Source organism: Pleurodeles waltl, chromosome 2_1 (assembly GCF_031143425.1).
Source record: "Pleurodeles waltl isolate 20211129_DDA chromosome 2_1, aPleWal1.hap1.20221129, whole genome shotgun sequence".
Lineage (NCBI taxonomy): Eukaryota > Metazoa > Chordata > Amphibia > Caudata > Salamandridae > Pleurodeles > Pleurodeles waltl.
This window is the reverse complement of record NC_090438.1, coordinates 540,890,388-540,908,373: the sequence shown is the minus strand read 5'-3', so window position 1 is coordinate 540,908,373 and position 17,986 is coordinate 540,890,388. Positions and strand designations below refer to the sequence as shown.

At 46.8% G+C, this 17,986-nt stretch overlaps 1 protein-coding gene across 2 annotated transcripts in view; it reads left to right on the top strand.

Moving 5' to 3' along the window:
- The window catches only part of LOC138266015 (C-C chemokine receptor type 5-like), a 91,488-nt gene that overhangs the window by 51,123 nt on the left and 22,379 nt on the right, over nucleotides 1–17,986 (top strand). Inside the window, exon 2 of one of the 2 annotated variants that reach the window (XM_069214331.1) lies at nucleotides 2,186–2,249. The exons of the other annotated variant lie outside the window; for it this stretch is intronic. The gene's annotated coding sequence lies outside the window, so the exon portion shown is untranslated. The remainder of the gene's footprint in view (nucleotides 1–2,185; nucleotides 2,250–17,986) is intronic. 2 annotated transcript variants of the gene reach the window in all.

The window sequence follows — 17,986 nt, the reverse complement described above, 5'->3', positions numbered from 1 at the left end:
ATTGTTGCATCTTGGCCCTTTCTGCAGGGTCATCCCCAGGCTTTTTGCTATCACCCTCCTGTTTTCTGAACCCATTTTATGTTGGCTTTTAGTACTCTACATACTGGTTGCAGTGTTTTCAAACGCTGGGCATGTACTTTTAAGTTTTACATGTCCTGGTAGTGTAAAACTCCTAAATTTGTTTTCCACTACTGCAAGGCCTATCTCTCCCATGGGATAATATTGGGTTACATTATCACATTTAGTAAGTGATAACTTTCAATGGGGAGCAGGTAGATTAGATGAGTTTGGCATCTGAAGAATCGCCATTAAAAGTGCTCTTTAATGATAAAGTTGGATTTTTAATCACAGTTCTGAAAATGCCACTTTTAGAAAGCAGGCATTTTCATATCCTAACTATTTGGCACTATCAGCCTGATCCTCCGTCACATGACTAGGTGTAGCTGGCAGTTGGTCTTTGTGTATTGCTCCCAGACAGCGGGACAAAGAGAAGTTAGCATCTTTTGAACCTAGAACCCCAGAATGACTCCAATGGCTAGTTGGTTGGTCTCCTGACTAGAGCATCAGGGTCAGAAGGCTCCAACAGTCTTGAGTTGAGCACCTGGACTCTGCCAACTGTAAGTCTTACCCTGCTAAATGGGGCCAACCCAGACCTTGGAGGTGGGACAGCAGGTGGTCACAGCAGGTGGTCTGCCAGCCCATCTGTGGATCCAGCAGAACCGGGGCATCTCCTCTGCTGCGCGGATTTTCCTAACTTAAAGACTTATCATTGCAGCCCACAGCCCCATTGGAACAGCTGTTGCTTGACCCACCCCCAATGCAGACCCTCACATTACAAAGCTCTCATCAATGGCAGCCCTGACAAAGACACAGGGCTTCACATCACAACACTTACAGCTTCTTCAGAAACCAACTGGTGAAGAAGCCCTTTGGAGGTAAAGATGTCTGTCAGAGAGTTATGAAAGGCACATGTGGAAACAGTACAAGCACTCATATCTCTGTGAAAGTTCATCAAGTTGACTTTTTGCCCCTAGAGTACAGGGAGAACCCTCATATAGGGAGGAATTTGAATCAAAGTTAAAACGGAAGAGGCAAATTCTTTTAGCTGTACATGTTGAGTAACATGAGCACAAAAGTACCGGGCTCATACAATTTGCTTCCTCTGACTTGAATCCTTTTGGCTCATATCCACTCTATAACCCCGGATATAATAACATTATTTTGGTTACTTTGTGTTTAAGGGCTAAATAAACCCCAAGTCTCTGCTCTTTGTTTATAGGGCGAGCTTAGCAGCGCACAAGCGCTGCTTTTCCAACGTGTTGGTATGTATCTGGGCTTTTAACCACGCCCATCACTATCACTTGTTCCTGGGCTTGCCTATCAAAAGTCCTTTATTTTCGTTGGTAACTACTTTACGTTTGTTCCCCGTTAGGGCAGTTTTGTTACCGCTTTGGCCATCGACCTTGTTACATGGATAATTTCACTGTTGCTGATAACTTTGACTGCAAGCAAACTTCTTTTTCCTTTTGTCTCTATCCTTCGCACTCACAGCAGCACTTTGAACCGGCTAGCTTATGTCAACTTTTTAACTTTTTATTTTCAGTTTGGGTGGAAAGAAACTCGAGCAAACGTGAGACAGATTGCATTGCAAATACTTGTTTGCCTTGTTGTCCTATTAGGAACTCCAGTGGGTAGTGTTTAATTTGAGCCAGTGCTATTCGGTGCTGAGCACCGGCACTTAATTGTCAACACTGGCCCTTATGACAGTTTGCCATGTGGTAGCACTGTTTGTCTACTTCTAATTCAATATACATTAAAAATGACTAATATGTGTTTCCCAAGACATTCTCATAGCTTCTGGGGCCTGGAATAATCTAAAATGTCACACTTCTAAATGTATCATGGTTAGCAGCTGTGCTGGTACTGTCATGGATGGGGCTGGTAGGAGCAATGGGTGGTGCAAGCTTCAGTGGCTTCTTGACGAGAGTCCTGGCATTTATTTATTTATGAATTAAGCACTGCTAATGGGGGTATAAAATGTGGGAGTTAGGCCCAGATCAACACAATATTATATGCTAGTGATCATAATTGTAGACTTGTAGGTCAGTCTTATTAGCTCAATGTAATTACATTGGAACTACGTAATGGGAGCATCATATATTTATTTATTTATTGTGTTTTGTAGGGGTTATGCAGTGTCACATTTGCAGTCACGTTTATGCACTAGCCTTCTAAATCAAGATTAATAGGTGAGTGGTTCTGGTCAAGTGATGGCAAATTCTCCAATTGGTGGGGCCCATCAGTTGGGGCGATTTCTAATTGTTTGATGCAGTTGTCTGCATTTGATTGGGACCTGGTACATTTCTCTTGCATGGATGGACTGTGTTTCTTTGAATCTTCACTTGTATTGGATCTGTCTGAAAGCTCTTACTGTGTTTCCAGTCTCGGCGATTCAAGCTGACAACACTGTTCAAAATATATAAAAAACAAGCATTTGCTTGCTCGAGTTAGAGCTATTAGAGTTGTAAACTCCTAACTGGACTTTTCTTGCCACATAAACTGAACATGAAAAGTAATACAATTTCACATAAGGAAAGCGATTTAAAGCGCCATGCTATGAGCTTGAAGGTGACTAATCAGAACAAAAAGACTGGTCCGGTTTCGCCTTTTCATAGCAATAAAAAAAAAAACAAGCACGATCGCACTGTGTAAAACCTTGACTTCGCAAAGGAGCGCTAGGATAAACAATAGAATTAAACTGGTAGTCATAAAAAGCACTCAATTACTGCCCAGCGAGATCACACTGCCTACAAAATAAAGAGAAAAAGTAGTCCAGAAACCGTATGGAAAGCATGGATCCTTGTACGTTTTCAGTAGTTGGCCGGTGCTCTTAAGGAGGGCTAAACACCAGAAAAGACATGACATATGCATGCCTTTCATTAATGAAATTAAGCGAATTTTAAAAGGCAAACCCATGAACCAACTAAACTGATGGGCATGACATGGGCTTGGTTAAAAGCCCACAGAGAGATTACAACAGGGACAGAGTGCTTGCATGCTCGACCCTAACTAGGAGTGAATTTCCACATCATATTGCTACACTGAAGCCAGGAACATACATTCAGAAGTATCTTATTTATTTTATTAACAAGGCAATAACACTGCTCTGTCTTGAGCCTCAAAATATTTTTTTTTTATAGCAAGCCACCTATTCGGACAAATGCCCTTTGGAAAGAAATAGTAACAATGTTGAACCACGTTGACCAATGTGGAGAAAGATATGTAAGCATTAAAAATGATTTAACAAGATTGAGAAGAAACAAAATATGCCACAATATTCCTATGCATTTATTGTTACAAAAGCATACAATTTTTTAATAGTTCCATCAGTCTCCAAAGGAAACATCAAAGAAAGAATTATTTAACCAATGGCTACGATATCTTCTAATACTGATTTATAAGGACTATAATACTGTTTTCTATAATACTTTGTATTACTTTTTTCTCATTTAATTTATTTTTTATAATTAGTGTAAAAAATCATGGCTATTTCTTTTATTAAAGCACAAGACCTTGTGTTAAACAGAGGTGAATGTTTGTTTGACTCCCGCAAATCACAATACACAAGAAATCAAGAAAGAGGCATAATGATAGGCCTAAAATTATTTGACCATTCACCTATAAAGGAGGACAAATAGAAACATGCAGAATATAAACGTATGAATGAAAAAAGAAAGAATCAGTTTGTAAATCAGATGTTTGAACCTCTTCTTAGTTTCTATTTTTAAGCACACAACAAGCTCATTTAATTTATAACTGTTGGACTTTTGCTTTTGCAGGGTCATCCCCAGACTTTTTTGCCTCCTGCCTCCTATATTTTTCTGACATGTTGCTGTTGGCTTTTCAACTCTGAGCACTTTACCACTGCTAACCAGTGCTAAAGTGCATATGCTCTCCTGTTTAAATTGTATGTAAGTGGTTTATCCATGATTGGCATATTTGATTTACTAGTAAGTCCCTAGTAAGGTGCACTAGAGGTGCCAGGGCCTGTAAATCAAATGCTACTAGTGGGCCTGCAGCACTGGTTGTGCCACCCACATAAGTAGCTCTGTAATCATGTCTCAGACCTGCCACTGCAGTGTCTGTATGTGTAATTTTACACTGTAAATTCGACTTGGCAAGTGTACCCACTTGCCAGGCCTAAACCTTCCCTTTCCTTACATGTAAGGCACCCCTAAGGTAGGCCCTAGGTAGCCCCAAGGGCAGGGTGCAGTGTATGGATGAGGTAGGACATATAGTAATGTGGTTTATATGTCCTGACAGTGAAATACTGCCAATTTCGTTTTCACTGTTGCAAGGTCTGTCTCTCTCATAGGATAATATGGGGGGCTACCTTTAAATATGATTAAAGTGTAGATTCCCCTAGAGAGTAGATGGACATGTGGAGTTTGGGATCCCTGAACTCACAATTTAAAAATACATCTTTTAGTAAAGTTGATTTTAAGATTGTGAGTTTGGAAATGCCACTTTTAGAAAGTGAGCATTTTCTTGCTTAAACCATTCTGTGACTCTGCCTTGTTTGTGGATTCCCTGTCTGGGTCAGTTTGACAGTTGGGTTGTTTTTCACCTCACACCAGACAGTGACACAAAGGGAGCTGGGGTGTGATCTGCATTCCTGATTAGCCATCTCTGCTAGGAGGGAGGGGTGGAGTGGTCACTCTCATCTGAAAGGACTGTGCCTGCCTCTGACAATGCTGTCTCCAGCCCCCTGGTGTGTGTCTGAGGCCTTGCCTGGGCAAGGCAGGATTTCACAAGAGGGTGTGAGTCCCCTTTGAAGGAAGGTGACTTCAAAGACTAAAATGGGTATAAGAAGGGCACCCAAACTTACAAACTTTAGAAACACTTCTGGAATCAAGGGGAACCTCTGCCTGGAGAAGAGCTGATCGCTGAGGAACAAGTGCTGCCCTGCCTGTGACTGTGCTTTGTGGAGCTTTCCTGCAGTGCTGCTTCTGCCAGAGTAAGAGGGCAAAGACTGGACTTTGTGTGCCTTCCATCTTGAAGAAGAAATCTCCAAGGGCTTGATGTAGAGCTTGCCTCCTGTTGTTGAAGTCTCAGGGATAGCAAAGACTTCTTCCTGCCAGCACCTGGAGTCTCTGGAGAGACCCCTACTCTGCTCTGTGGTGCCCTTCCAGTTCCTGGGACCCTGAAAGGAGAGGCTGGCAGCCTAAGGACAAAAATACACGCACCGAGCGCCGTGCGGAGAAAAGATCGACGCGAATCCGATCGCGGCTGAGAAAACGACGCGACGCCGGTTCCGCAGCTGAGAAACGACGCCGCAGGAAACGCGACCGAAAAACCGACGCCCGGAGCAGGAGAAACGACGCGCAGCATCGCTGACGGAGGCTGAGAGATCGCACCCTGCGCCGCGGGACTTTCGGATCGTCGTGTGGCTGGCTTTTTCAACGCGCACCGCCGTGCCGAGTTGTTTTCGACGCACACAGCCGTGCAGGGTTACTTTCGACGCACACCGCCCGTGCGGGGTTATTTTTGACGCAAACCAGGTACATTTTCACGCTAGCAGCGCTAGTGTGTTGTTACAACTACCTAAAGACTCTTTTTATTTTAAACCTTTAAAAAATCATAACTTGACTTGTGTATGTTGGATTTTTGTCGTTTTGGTCTTGTTTTGTCTAGATAAATATTTCCTATTTTTCTAAACTGGTGTTGTGTCATTTTGTAGTGTTTTCATTAAGTTACTGTGTGTGTTGGTACAAATACTTTACGCCCAGCACTCTGAGGTTAAGCCTACTGCTCTGCCAAGCTACCAAGGGGGTAAGCAGGGGTTAGCTGAGGGTGATTCTCTTTTATCCTAACTAGAGTGAGGGTCCTTGCTTGAACAGGGGGTAACCTGACTGTCAACCAAAGACCCCATTTCTAACATTGGTGACCAGCGGTCGGGATTTGGACTTGTATTTGTACTTGACATACAGTAATTAAGTGTACACTACTGTTTTGATCTCAGACCACTACGTGACCACATACTACTTGTCTTGTGATTCTGCTTTTTGTTCTCTGATGTCCTCCTGGAAGTATTGCTAATATTTTTGGACTTTGTTTTTTTGGTTGTGAAGCCTTGGCAGAATGGAAGTCAATTTCTGGCACCTATTTATGTATAAAAAGTGGCAGCTTAAAGCATTCTGCATGGAAAGGGGACTGGCTGTGAACAGGAAATCCAGAAGGGAGGATCTTGAGTCAGCCCTGTTTCAGTATGAATTGAAACGTTGTCAGGCAACACCACCAAATAAGTCTGAGGAGGATAACTACTCTGAGGAGGAGGGCAGTGGCCCTGAGGAGGGAACAGAAAGAGATGATTGGCTCCTAGCTCTAATCCGGAATCTGGAAGAGCTAGATGCAGAGCTTGAGAGGGCTGAGGAGGAGAGAGCCTTAGTCCTAGAAAAAGAAAGGATTGCAGCTCAAGAGCTGAGCTGTGAAGAGCTGAAGCTGGAGGCCATGAGGGCTGAGTCCAGTTCAGATGGTGGCAGCAAAAATCTTGTATCCAGTACTGCTGAAGAAGTGCACATGCCCAGAGATGTGGTACCCTACTTGAAGGAGGGAGTTAACACACACCAGGAGGTTCAGGGGTATGAGGTAGCTCCAGTGATGCACAGGGTCCCTGAGGTGGATTGGGGAACTGGCATGGGGAGTCATATTCCTACTGGTGGGCGGGACACTCTACTGACTCTAGGTGAGAGTGACAGGGAGAGGGGTTCCCTCCAGGTAGAAGTCCTGGTTATGGAGTGTGAAAACATCCCAGAAGAGTGTGGGTTGAGTGTCAGGGACAGTCAGGTACTGTCTCACCAGTCTCAGGAGGGTGATGTGGGGTGCTTTTTCAAAGCAGAGTCACTGGATGGTTGGGTGAAGGGTACTTTGGTTAATTCATGTGAGGGGCTGAGTGATGTAATTGCTGGAGAGCATATGTCTAGTCCTTATTTTCCAGAGCTATGCCAACACCAGGTGGAGTGTGAGTTCTCTGACCCCAGGGAGCTTACAATGGAGGCAGACTTCTGGGTGAGTACCAGAGAGTCTGAAGAGGCATTTGGGGGTGCTCCTGAGAGGAGTGGTCTAGGTAGTTCCCAACCAGGTGAGGTAGGGAAGGATTGTAGTGTCCCAGGTAGGTCCCAGTGTAGTGGGATGGGTGAGGGACCCCATGTCCAGTCTCAGAGGAGAGGGAATGGGGATGGGTTGAGGCCCAAGGTGCCCGAGATCCGGTCCCAGGTCCTGGAGGGTTCCCTGCGGGAACCCCAGGAGGGGAGCCTAGCCTGTACCATAGGGCCATCTGTTGAGGGAGACCCCACAGTGTCAGGAGAACTTGGGGGGGCGGCTGTAGCCAGCGTCCCACCAGTTCTGGTGTCTGGCAGTACCACTCCTAGTGAGGGGTTGCAGAAGTCCAGACAGAGGGTTGAGAGGGGGTTGCGGGCCCCAGTGGAGAACCTGGAGGGTCAGGGGTCAGCTCTGAGTGCAGAGCCCCCCAGGAATGACCTTGGTGAGACCATTTCTGGGCTGGGGGGAATCCAGACTCTGTCAGATGGGCAGAGGTCAGGAGACCTGCGCCAGCCAGACTCTTGTATGGCCCTTGGGGAAAGTGTTTCCCTTGTGGGGGGTAGGTGTGCCCCCCAGGAAGTCCTGGTGCGCCAGGCAATGATTCAACCGCAGGATGGTGACTCTGGGTTGGATGATCAGGTTCAGGGGGTAAACTCTGACCTGATGGGGAGTACGTGTGCTCCCAAGGAAGTCCTGGTGTGCCAGGCAGTGGTTCAACCGCAGGGTAGTGACTCTGGGTTGGATTGCCAGATTCAGGGGGTAAGCTCTGATCTGGTAGGGGGTAGGTGTGCTCCCCTGGAAGTCCTGGTGTGCCAGGCAATGGTTCAACCGCAGGGTGGTGACTCTGGGTTGAATGATCAGGTTCAGGGGGTAAACTCTGACCTGATGGGGGGTAAGTGTGCTCCCAAGGAAGTCCTGGTGTGCCAGGCAGTGGGTCAACCGCAGGGTGGTGACCCTGGGTTGGATGACCAGGTTCAGAGGGTAAACTCTGACCTGGTAGGGGGTAGGTATGCCCCCCAGGAAGTCCTGGGTTGCCAGGCAGTGATCCAGTCTGTGGGTACAGACCCTGGATTGGGAGGCCAGGTTAAGGGTGTCCCCCCTGACCTGGAGGAAGGGGCTACTGCTAACAGTACCCCTACCATGTTGTCTTCTGGGGGGGCCGCTCCTAGTTGGGTGGTTCAGGACCCCAGAAGAGAGGGCAGGGGGAGGGAAGCCTCACCCCTGGCCCTGGTCCAACCTGAAGGTACAGACCCCAGGTTGGAGGATCAGTTGCAGGTTAACATTCCTGCACTGATGGAAGAATTGTGCAGGACTGCTTCTACAAGCACCCTGACAGTTTTGGACTCTGGGGGTGCCGCTTCTGCAGGGAGGGTACAGAGCCCCAGAGGGGAGGACCAGGGTCAGGTTGTCATCCCTGACCTGGTGGAAGAGAGAGTGGTCAAAGGGTGCCAGGCACCTGGGGCTACCACCCCCCACTCTCCACAGTCACAGTGGTTAGAGAGGCCTGAGGTCGGGCTCTCATCCCTGACAGTTGTCTGGGGCCACTGTGGCTTGCTGTCCTGGTGGACAGAGTTGCCCCTGGGGGGGGGAGGACGAGAGTCACACCCCGGGGGTGGAGTGGGCAACTCCACTGTGTTGGCCCTGGTGGTACTATCTGCCCATTGCAATTCATCTGTGAGCAAAGTAAAGTTAGGTGCTGCACAGATGGTGTCTGTAGATGTGGAGAAGGGTTCCCCATGGGTTAGCTTAGTGGGCCCTGAGAGTATGGACAGAGGGATTCAACTGGAGTCAGGAAGGCGTAGAACTGGAACATGCCCCTGCTGTTGTGGGCCTGGGTCCCTGTTCTATCGCCCCAATCAGGGAAGTACATCAAGGTATTGATTGTTCTCCCCTGGCTTTAGGCTGGTAGGGGGTCGTGTTGGACTTTTGCTTTTGCAGGGTCATCCCCAGACTTTTTTGCCTCCTGCCTCCTATATTTTTCTGACATGTTGCTGTTGGCTTTTCAACTCTGAGCACTTTACCACTGCTAACCAGTGCTAAAGTGCATATGCTCTCCTGTTTAAATTGTATGTAAGTGGTTTATCCATGATTGGCATATTTGATTTACTAGTAAGTCCCTAGTAAGGTGCACTAGAGGTGCCAGGGCCTGTAAATCAAATGCTACTAGTGGGCCTGCAGCACTGGTTGTGCCACCCACATAAGTAGCTCTGTAATCATGTCTCAGACCTGCCACTGCAGTGTCTGTATGTGTAATTTTACACTGTAAATTCGACTTGGCAAGTGTACCCACTTGCCAGGCCTAAACCTTCCCTTTCCTTACATGTAAGGCACCCCTAAGGTAGGCCCTAGGTAGCCCCAAGGGCAGGGTGCAGTGTATGGATGAGGTAGGACATATAGTAATGTGGTTTATATGTCCTGACAGTGAAATACTGCCAATTTCGTTTTCACTGTTGCAAGGTCTGTCTCTCTCATAGGATAATATGGGGGGCTACCTTTAAATATGATTAAAGTGTAGATTCCCCTAGAGAGTAGATGGACATGTGGAGTTTGGGATCCCTGAACTCACAATTTAAAAATACATCTTTTAGTAAAGTTGATTTTAAGATTGTGAGTTTGGAAATGCCACTTTTAGAAAGTGAGCATTTTCTTGCTTAAACCATTCTGTGACTCTGCCTTGTTTGTGGATTCCCTGTCTGGGTCAGTTTGACAGTTGGGTTGTTTTTCACCTCACACCAGACAGTGACACAAAGGGAGCTGGGGTGTGATCTGCATTCCTGATTAGCCATCTCTGCTAGGAGGGAGGGGTGGAGTGGTCACTCTCATCTGAAAGGACTGTGCCTGCCTCTGACAATGCTGTCTCCAGCCCCCTGGTGTGTGTCTGAGGCCTTGCCTGGGCAAGGCAGGATTTCACAAGAGGGTGTGAGTCCCCTTTGAAGGAAGGTGACTTCAAAGACTAAAATGGGTATAAGAAGGGCACCCAAACTTACAAACTTTAGAAACACTTCTGGAATCAAGGGGAACCTCTGCCTGGAGAAGAGCTGATCGCTGAGGAACAAGTGCTGCCCTGCCTGTGACTGTGCTTTGTGGAGCTTTCCTGCAGTGCTGCTTCTGCCAGAGTAAGAGGGCAAAGACTGGACTTTGTGTGCCTTCCATCTTGAAGAAGAAATCTCCAAGGGCTTGATGTAGAGCTTGCCTCCTGTTGTTGAAGTCTCAGGGATAGCAAAGACTTCTTCCTGCCAGCACCTGGAGTCTCTGGAGAGACCCCTACTCTGCTCTGTGGTGCCCTTCCAGTTCCTGGGACCCTGAAAGGAGAGGCTGGCAGCCTAAGGACAAAAATACACGCACCGAGCGCCGTGCGGAGAAAAGATCGACGCGAATCCGATCGCGGCTGAGAAAACGACGCGACGCCGGTTCCGCAGCTGAGAAACGACGCCGCAGGAAACGCGACCGAAAAACCGACGCCCGGAGCAGGAGAAACGACGCGCAGCATCGCTGACGGAGGCTGAGAGATCGCACCCTGCGCCGCGGGACTTTCGGATCGTCGTGTGGCTGGCTTTTTCAACGCGCACCGCCGTGCCGAGTTGTTTTCGACGCACACAGCCGTGCAGGGTTACTTTCGACGCACACCGCCCGTGCGGGGTTATTTTTGACGCAAACCAGGTACATTTTCACGCTAGCAGCGCTAGTGTGTTGTTACAACTACCTAAAGACTCTTTTTATTTTAAACCTTTAAAAAATCATAACTTGACTTGTGTATGTTGGATTTTTGTCGTTTTGGTCTTGTTTTGTCTAGATAAATATTTCCTATTTTTCTAAACTGGTGTTGTGTCATTTTGTAGTGTTTTCATTAAGTTACTGTGTGTGTTGGTACAAATACTTTACGCCCAGCACTCTGAGGTTAAGCCTACTGCTCTGCCAAGCTACCAAGGGGGTAAGCAGGGGTTAGCTGAGGGTGATTCTCTTTTATCCTAACTAGAGTGAGGGTCCTTGCTTGAACAGGGGGTAACCTGACTGTCAACCAAAGACCCCATTTCTAACAATAACGATTAAGAGGCAGATTTACAACAAATTGGAGAAGTGCAGTGCTGCTTTAAAATCAGCAGCTCCTTGCTGCGTCAGTTCTGAAACACAGGGATGTGCCATATTTACAAGAATATGCTGCACCCCAGCATTTTCCCCTGCACCCGCACTAAATTTAGCTGCCAGCGCCATAGTGCAAGGGTGTCTGCGTTGAGGGGATTGATTGTTTATGTTCAAGAAGGTGTCCCTTATTTATGGTGGGTTTCCTCTTTCTATGTGTAATGCAGAAGCGAAAATCCTTATGGTGGTAGTTTTTGGCAATGCCACAGATTTACAGATTCTTGTAAATCTGGGGGAGCCTCAAAAGCAATGGGTGTTGTAATGAAATGCTCACAGCAACACCTGTTTCACACCCCTCTGCTGCAGAAAACTGCATCAGGGGCATATTTACAAGCCGCTGTTAAGCTACAAAAAGTGGCTAAGCACCGCCTTATAAATATTCTTAGTGCACCGCGCCACGCAAGCGTCACAAAAAGTGATGTTATGGTGGCACTTTGAGGCTTGTAAATATGCCCCTAAGTGTCTTGATTATTTCTGTGCATTTCATCCCACTCCCAATAGATCTAACATACCACGCAACTTGCTTCATATAAATAAAATACCACACCTCTGCAATCCGTGAGAGTTTCAGAGCAACAAAAGCTTGAATTATGAAGCACTATCTGAGAAATGTGAATTATTATATGGTGTGATTGTGCAACCTTACTGTTAGGCCTGGAAACCTTGGTGTGGTTCTTTCTAACTTGTTTTCCTCTAACCTCCTTTATTTCTGACTCATTTCTTGTGGTTTTTAGGATTCTGTGAACTTTACCACTGCTGACAAGTGCTAAAGTACGGGTGTTCTGTACTGTAAACATGGTAACATTACCTTATCCACATTTGGTATATTTGATTTAGTTGTAAGTCCCTGGGCCTGTAAATTAAGTGCTACCAGTGGGCTGCACCACTGATTGTGTCATCCCTTACAATAGCCTTCAAACATGTCTCAGGCCTGCCACTGCAGGACCTGTGGTTGCAGTTTTAAACTGCTGTTTCAACCAGGCCAGTGTACACACTTGCCAGACCCTAAGGTGGGCCCTGGTTAGCCCCATGGGCAGGGTGTAGTGTATTTGAAAAGTTGGACATGTACCTTTTAGTTTAGCATGTCCAGAAAGTAAAAACCTCTCACATTATTTTTCCACTACTGCAAGGCCTATTTCTCCCATAGCTTAACATTGGGGTTGCCTTAAAACATTCTTTAATTGTAATTTCCAATTGGGAAGAGATAAAAACATGGAGTTTGGTGTCCCTTGATTCACAATTTAAAAACACAACTTATGGTGAAATCGGATTTTAAATTATAAGTCTGAAAATGCCACTTTTATAAAGTCAGCATTTTCTTACTTTAACCAGTCTGTGTCTCTCTCTGTCTCTGAATACACATCTGGGGGAAAGTGACAGCTGGACTTTGTGCATTACCTCTAGGCAGTCACATACAACTGAAGCTTGGGTGTGACATTTACATCCTGATGGCCCATCATCTGGCTGATGGGTCTTTCTGGGTTAGGTGGGAGGGAGGAGCTGGCACCTATACTTGAATAGGGCAGTGCCTCTCTTCACACAAAGGGCTGCATATCACCTGTAGAGTGTGTGGATCCAGTGAAGGAAGGGACCTTGTGATCTTCAAAGGTCTCTTTTGAGGTCTCCCCCACTTAAAAGACAAAGTGGAACTAAAGCAGAACCTTGCTTTTGGTTCTGCTATGGCATTTGGGATGGAAATGGAAGTGTTAGATCCAATTTATTGTCTTCATCCCAGTTGTAAGGAGTTCTGTTAGGTCTTCCCATTCAATAAACCCAGTGTCAGTGGAACTGATAAGATGCAGGGTTGATTTGTCCATGACATAGTGTATAACGTATGTGAGGTTTTGTCTGAATATACTGAGGTTAGTGGCTACTATAATTGAGCAAGAAGTTGTTCGTCTTTTTATCAGTGGGCACTACCTCTCCATCCATGTAAATACTGCTGTTACAACACTGTTTTCTGGCAACATAGCTTTCCGCTTTTAAACTCTATCCACTTGTAATTCTTTGGTGTTTTATATGTTTGCAAAAAGTGTTTCTAATGATCTGAGATTTACATCCCTGGCAACTTATGAATAGAACAATAGCACAGATAGAAATCAGACCTCTAAAAAAAATGTTTTGAAATATTTTAGCCTTCACAGGAGGAGTCTCCCCTGACACTGCCATTCATTTCAACAAGTTGGTCACGGTCACTTGGTGGGTATATTTTGGCATTGTAGTTTAATCAATGTTTTTTCCTCTTTGCACATGCACATAGACTTTGACCCAGGTTAGACAAATCAAAATATTAACCCACTTTTGGAGGCATCACTTTGTGGTTGCCTGAGGCGAGGCCCTAGCCAGGCAGAACTTACCACTCCTGTCAGGGGTGGGTGATTACACACACTGTATAACCTGCACTCACCCTTGGGTAGCTTGGCACAGAGCAGTCAGGCTTGTCACAGGGGCAATGTGTAAAGCATTGGCATAGCATTACCACACAACAACTACACTGAGTGACACAAAAGAGACTTCACATGAGGTGTATGTAAATCAAGTTTGTATTTCAACACACACATTAATTAACACAACAAGAACATCATGTGAATCTGAGCCTCAATCACATTAAAAAATATAACTGGTAGTACTAGGCTCAACGGTGTAAGACGACATTACCACTATGTACACAAGAGAAAAACAATAATACTTTCCCTCCCAACACCCTCATGCTGTGCAACCATGTTGGCAGCATGAGATCCACCCTAGGGATCACTCCCAATTCAAGATCAGACAGCTATAGGATGCATCCTGCTGCTCAACGATAGCAGCCATGTGTACATACAGAGAATCTCAGCACTTTTAAAATGGCTCCGCAGCCTAGGCTGCACAAGTAAACTTCAAAGTCAACAGTAACAGTTAACAACGTGCACTGCACCAAGCGGTGTGGTCAATCCCAGGCAATCATTCCACACACTCACTATGCAGCGCCATGCCGTACCACAGATATCAGGCAGGCTAGTATACACACAATCTCCCACACTCACTTCCAGTGCCCTAATGCAGTGCTTTGACAATTGGCAGGTGAGTTGTCAATGAGTTTCCAGATTCCTCTTGGGCCCAAACTTTCCATCACCTTCCAACCATTTCCCGCCCCAAGAGCTAAAGATGCAGAACCTTTCACCTGATACTAGGCTTCTCATGGTCGGTAGATACACTTATTCAGGATCCCGGGGCAAAGGAAGGTGAAGAAAAAGAGAATGGCTGTTTAGGCAGCAGTTGACAAATGGAGGTTTGGTCATAACTCTGGAAGTTCACTCAGGGGTCTCCACGTCGGCCTTCCTTCACGGGCCCTGGTTTGCAAAGCATGAGGGGAGGTTGCCTTCAGACACACGCTGTTCTCAGTGGTGCCCAACCAAGCCAGGCACTCCAATCCACAAATAGTTACCAATTCCACACCTCCCAGGAATGGAGGCACCACGTCTGGGCGAGATGCCTTGAGCTGCCCCAGGCATCCCTGTTGCACACAAAGAGTTACCAAATTTGCACCTCCTGAAAGAAAGCGCAACATCGGGAGCATGATAACTAGAGTCACACCAGACAATTCCGTTTGCTCACAAAATGTTTCCAATTCAGCCCCTCCCTGGAATGAGGCACAGTGTCTAGTGCTCGATAATTTGAGTCACACCAGAAAATTCAGTATGCAAATGAATAGTTTCAATAAAGCGCCTCCCTGGAATGAATCACAAAAGTCCTGTGCCTGGTAACTTGAGTCTCACCTGGCAATTCTGAACACACGATAAATTCCAATTCCGTACATCCTTGGAATGAGGCACAATGTCTGGTGCACAATGACTTGAGCCGCACCAGACAAATCTGGTCACACACACAGAGACACAAGTTCAGTGGTGCCGCACATGGTAGAATGTGACACTGCTCCGGGTACGCTCTCACTTCTGAGGGTCGCAACCAGTGACATGGACACCTCACACATAGAGCAGGAAGTCAGGTATTGCACAAGAGAAATGCAGCACCATAAAAAAGTGGACTTTGTGGGGTCTTGCAACTGGTGAATCTGCTCACTACCAATGAGACGCTTATGCATATCATGACCCCTTGATGAAGGCTCCGCACCAGGCAAATCTGGTCTCCAAGCACAATTGCTTAGTTCTACCTTCAGACTGCTGCTACCGGTGGAATCCAGCAGGCAACATACAGGCATAGGAGGACACCGCTTTCCAGATGACACATGTAGAAGTGTGGGTCCCTTGCAAAAGGTCTTTGATGTCCCTCAGACCTCCACAAAGAACAAAAGGCAAGCAAACAAGCCCTTGGAAAGTACACTTCAGAGTACCACACTGCAGCAAGCAGTTTTCCCAGGCCAGCCACATTGCAGGAAGTGTGCACGGTCCCTTCCCAGGACAGTAAGTACTCCCTGCACAACAGATGCCTTTGACAGTATGCACCACGCAGTTCAGGGTCTCTGCTCCACTTTCTTGTAAGTATATCTCTCAGTTTTCGTGCCTTTGAAGTTGGGAGTGGTTCAAAGGGTTCCTCATTGAACAACATATGACTTCTCTAAATTTCAGACCTGTCTGCCATAGGGCCGTGGAATGCAGATCTTTATCTTAAATGAGTCCATGATCTGGCTCCAAGAGGCCAAGTTTCAAAACCTCGCCTACAGTCCATTCAGCCAGGCCCTCAAATGGCAGAAGTCTGTTGTCCCAGTTGCCCAAGTTTTATAGCTGTCGCTGGGGAATGCACAGGTGTGTTTCCACCCACCTAGAATGAAGCTGAATTAAAAAGGTGCACAAAAAGCGTTTTAGAATACAGAAATGCACACTTTCTAGAAGTGACATTTCCAAGGCATTAATGACAAAGCCAACTTTACCACTGGAAAATATTTATGTAATTGTAAATCCAATGAGAGTAAACATTATGAGGCCGATCCACTGCAATCCACTGTATCAGTTAGGATTCATTGTAAAAATGTCCCCATATTAACCTATGGGCAAAGCAACTCTCATGCAAAACACACATGGGTATTTCTCATTTCTTGAGCCCCTGTGCCCTGGTGCACGCATAAGCCTACAGATTGGACACAAATTTTAAGAACACCACTGTTGGACTTTTTGCCTTACGCAGGGTCATCCCCAGTCTTTTTGCCTCCTTCCTCCTGGTTTTTCTGACCTCTCGCTGTTGGCTCTAGGACTCTGAGCACTTTATCACTGCTGACCAGTGCTAAAGTGCAGGTGCTCTCCCATCTAAAGTTGGTATGATTGGCTTATACCTAATTGGCATATTTAATTTACCTATAAGTCCCTTGTACAGTGGTATTTCTATACCCAGGGCCTGTAAATTAATTACTACTAGTGGGCCTGCAGCGCTGCTTGCGCCACCCACTGAAGTAGACTTTCAAACCTGTCTCAGGCCTGCTAGCGCAGGGCCTGTGTGCGCAGTTTTCTGCCACAGGGACCTGGCATCTAAATTTACTTGCCAGGCCCAGAACTCCCCTTTTACTACATGTAAGTCACCCCTAAGGTACGCCATAGCTAGCCCTATGGGCAGGGTGCCATGTATGTAGAAAGACAGGACATGTGCCATATTGCATGGCCTGTCCTAAGAGTGACAAACAGCCTAACTTGGTGTCTCACTGCTGTGAGTGCTGCCTTCTCATAGGATTGCATTAGAAATGCCCTGCCTTATGTGTAAGGGGTATTGTCTGATTTATGAGGGGTAGCGTAGGCGTGTTTGGTATGGTTGTGATGGTGATAATAAATGCTGCTTACTGGTGTGGGTGTATTTTTTATTACTATCACAGAAATGCCACTTCTAGAAAGTGCGCATTTATCTGTGCTTATGACTCTGGTGTTTTGCAGCTTGACTCCAATCCACGTCTGAGCAGAGTGACTGTTAGGGCTTTGTGCATACTTTTCAGACAGCCTGTACACAGGGAGGGTGGAGGTGTCAGAGAGGTGCATCTGCATACTGAATAGTCTTCCTGGGCTGAGAGAAGGGAGAGGCGGGGCACACCTGCATTTGTAAAGACTGTGCCCTGGCCTCACACAATAGGGTCGTTAACCCCCCACTGATGTTTGGAGCCTGTGCTGAAAGGAGAGAGGGGGCGCTCCCAGAACCAGTTGTAACTGGCTGGAACCTCCTCTCCCTACCATTGTAAAACACTGTAAGAACTGACTATCAGTACAGGGGAATTTTCTCCACAATTTGGAGACTCTTGGAATCATCTTGGAACTGGACACCAAAGGCTGAAAGGACTCACCGGGAACCGCCATGGACTGCTGCTGCTGTGCTGACCTGTGACCTGCCTAGTCACTGTGAAGGACTTGCCACTTGCTGCCTTTCCCTTGTGCTGGCCTGTAGCTGGGCCCTCCACCTGAGGACCTTGTCTTAAGATTCTGCTCCCCAGGGGCAGGGTGCTGTGGCCCCTGACCCCTGCATCCATTTCTTCACGAGGGGTGCTTCTCTGTGGTTGCGGCTGCCATAGCGCTGATTGAAGCACGCTTATGGAGCCTTGGGAGCTCGTAGGCTCCTTGCTGCATTGTGCCCCTTTAAATAAGATCACCGCAGCGGCCCGGGAAGCTGGAAGAACACTCGTGCACCGCATCGGGTGCAGGCAAGTGTCTGCTCCGGCCCCAGGATGGGTCCGATCTTCTTGTGGCTTCACGGCAGGACCAGGGGAAGGCGCGGGGAGTGCCCCTCCCCCCTGGCCTCTGCGTTAGGAGCAGGACGCTCCTTTTCTGCTGTT